The sequence below is a fragment of the Aegilops tauschii genome, chromosome 3 (assembly GCF_002575655.3).
Source record: "Aegilops tauschii subsp. strangulata cultivar AL8/78 chromosome 3, Aet v6.0, whole genome shotgun sequence".
Lineage (NCBI taxonomy): Eukaryota > Viridiplantae > Streptophyta > Magnoliopsida > Poales > Poaceae > Aegilops > Aegilops tauschii.
In genome coordinates this window covers 210,561,782-210,565,362 of record NC_053037.3, presented here as the reverse complement: position 1 = coordinate 210,565,362, position 3,581 = coordinate 210,561,782, and positions in this window count along the sequence as shown.

Sequence of the window (3,581 nt, the reverse complement as noted above, 5' to 3'; positions counted from 1 at the left end):
TATAAATTTCTGTCTTCTCCAGTTGTTCTTGGTGACTCGGATATTGATCTAATTCTCGGGATGGACTGACTTTCTAAGAACAAGGCTCAACTTGATTGTGCTGCCAGGGAAATTCAATTGACACACTCTTCTGAGGATGTTATCATTTATGCCGCTCGTGATTAAACCATTCGGTTATTTTCTCTCAATGAGAAGGGCGAATTGAATGCCATCTCTCAAATTCCAGTCGTTTGTGAGTATCAAGATGTCTTTCCATAAGAGCTTCCGGGTATGCCTCCTCACCGGCCAGTCGAGTTCGTTATCGATCTTGAGCCGGGCACTGAACCCGTTTGCAAGCGTCCATACAAGCTTGGACCCAAGGAGCTGAAGGAATTGAAGAAACAGCTCGATGAACAAGAGCGTCTGGGTTTGATCAGACCGAGTTCTTCTCCATGGGGTTGTGGTGTTCTTTTTGTAAAGAAGAAGGATGGCACGGACCAACTTTGTGTCGACTACCGTCCATTGAACAAGAAGACAATCAAGAACAAGTATCCACTTCCCAACATCAATGAGCTATTCGAGCAACTCAAAGGTGCTAAAGTATTCTCCAAGCTTGACCTTCGTATGGGTTATCATCAAATTCACATTCGTGAAGAAGATATTCCCAAGACAGCATTCAGAACAAGCTTTGGTTATTATGAATATACTGTCGTGTCTTTCGGCCTTGTCAATGCTCCTCCAACATTCTCTCGGATGATGAATTTCATCTTCAACCCCTATACCAATGAATTCGTCCTGGTGTATCTCGATGATATCTTGGTCTTCTCCAAGAATAAGAAGGATCATGCTAAACATTTGCGATTGGTGCTCGACAAGCTCAGAGAGTATCAATTCTATGCGAAGTTCTCAAAATGTGAGTTTTGGCTCGATGAAGTTCTTTACCTTGGTCACATCATCTCTGCCAAGGGCATCGCTGTTAATCCCGAGAAGGTGTCCGCAATTGTGAATTGGGAACCTCCTCATAATGTCAAGCAGCTCCGCAGTTTTCTTGGTCTTGCAAGCTATTGCTGAAGATTCGTTGAGAATTTCTCTAAGATTGCAAAGCCTCTTTCCAACCTCCTCCAGAAGCATGTGAAGTATGTTTGGTCTCCTAAGTGTGACGTTGCTTTCAACACTCTCAAAGAGAAACTAGTCACAGCTCCTGTCTTAACTCCTCCTGATGAATCCAAGCCATTTGAAGTTTTCTGTGATACTTCTCTCCAAGGTCTCGGTGCCGTGTTAATGCAAGAGAAGAAAGTTGTGGCCTATACCTCTCGTCAGTTGAAGCCCAACGAGAAGAACTACCCCACACACTATCTTGAGTTGGCGGCAGTTGTCCATGCATTAATAACGTGGAGACATCTCTTGTTGGGAAGACAAGTGGACATATTCACCGATCACAAGAGTCTCAAGTACATCTTCACTCAGCCCAACCTCAACCTCAGGCAGACTCGATGGGTCGAGATGATTCAAGAGTACAATCCGAGTATTGAATATACTCCAGGCAAGGCCAATGTCATTGCAGATGCTTTAAGCAGGAAGGCTTATTGCAACAGCTTAATTCTCAAGACATTCCAACCGGATCTTTGTGAAGCTTTCCGCAAGCTGAATCTCCAAGTTGTTCCTCAAGGCTTTCTTGCCAACCTCATAGTCTCTCCTACTTTGGAAGATCAAATTCGTGAGGCACAACTTCTTGATGCCATGGTGAAGAAGGTGAAACGTGGTATCGACAAGGGTCTTTCCAAATACAAGTGCTATCGCATTGATGACAGAGACACTTTATTCTTCAAGGACCGGATTGTGGTTCCTAAAGGTGATCTAAGGAAAGTCATTATGAACGAGGCGCACAATTCTCTTCTTTCCATTCATCCTGGAAGTACGAAGATGTATCATGACCTCAAGCAGTCGTATTGGTGGACTCGAATGAAGCGAGAAATCGCTCAATTCGTGAATGAATGTGATGTCTGTCGAAGAGTGAAAGCAGAACACCAACGACCAGCTGGTCTCCTTCAACCTCTTGCTCTCCCAGAGTGGAAGTTTGATCATATCGAAATGGACTTCGTGACTGGATTTCCAAAGTCCAAGCGTGGAAATGATGCTATCTTCGTTGTCATCGACAAGCTTTCTAAAGTGGCTCATTTCCTTCCAATCAAAGAGTCTATCACAGCAGCTCAGTTGGCAGAGCTATACACCTCCAGAATTGTCTCTTTGCACGGCGTTCCACAATTGATTTCTTTAGATCGTGGAAGCATCTTCACCTCTAAGTTCTGGGACTCCTTCCAGAAGGCCATGGGCACCAACATTCGCTTCAGCACAGCTTTCCATCCTCAAACTAGTGGCCAAGTCGAGCGAGTCAATCAAATTCTTGAAGATATGCTCAGGGCTTGTGTCATTTCCTTTGGCATGAAATGGGAAGATTGTCTTCCATATGCCGAATTCTCCTACAACAACAGCTTCCAAGGGAGTTCGGGCAAGGCCCCATTCGAGATTCTCTATGGCAGAAAGTGCCGTACTCCTCTCAATTGGTCAGAGACTAGTGAACGCCAACTTCTTGGCAATGACTTAATCACAGAGGCTGAAGAAATGTGTAAAGTCATCCGTGATAATCTCAAAGCCGCGCAATCGCACCAGAAGAGTTACTATGATAGTAAGCACCGTGATTTGGCTTTCGAGATCGGAGACCATGTCCACCTCCGCGTCTCTCCAATGAAAGGCACTCGTCGCTTCGGTATCAAAGGGAAGCTTGCCCCTAGATACGTGGGTCCTTTCAAGATCATTGGCAAAAGAGGCGACCTCGCCTATCAACTTGAGCTTCCTTCCAACTTTGCGAACGTGCACGATGTGTTCCATGTGTCACAGCTCCGCAAGTGCTTCAAGACGCCTGAGCGCACCGTCAACTTCGAAGAGATTGACCTTCAAGAATATCTGTCTTATCATGAGCACCCCGTTGCTATTCTTGAAGAAACTGAGCGCAAGACTCGCAACAAGTCAATCAAATTCCTGAAAGTGAAGTGGTCGCACCATTCCGACCGGGAAGCCACCTGGGAACGCGAGGACCATCTCCGTTCCGAATATCCGAAGTTCTTTCAGTCCTAGATCTCGCGACAAGATCCTCTCGTAGTGGTGGAGTGTTGTAACACCCCGGATGTAACTTTCCATATTTGTAACTCCAACTCTTGCCATTTTCGGCCATGTGATATGGTATTCCCTTCGTGGTCGGGTTTTGTCTTTCGTTTTGCATTTTGTTCATGTCTTGCATTTCATATCATGTCATCATGTGCATTGCATTTGCATACGTGTTCGTCTCATGCATCCGAGCATTTTCCCCGTTGTCCGTTTTGCAATCCAGCGCTCCCACCTCCTCCGGTGCACCCCTCTTGTTTCTTTTCGTGAGCGGGTGTCAAATGTTCTCGGAATGGACCGAGGCTTGTCAAGTGGCCTTGGTATACCACCGGTAGACCACCGGTCAAGTTTCGTTCCATTTGGAGGTCGTTTGGTACTCCAACGGTTAACCGGGTAACCGCAGACGCCTTCTGTGTGTTGCAGCAAAACCCCCTCTCTAA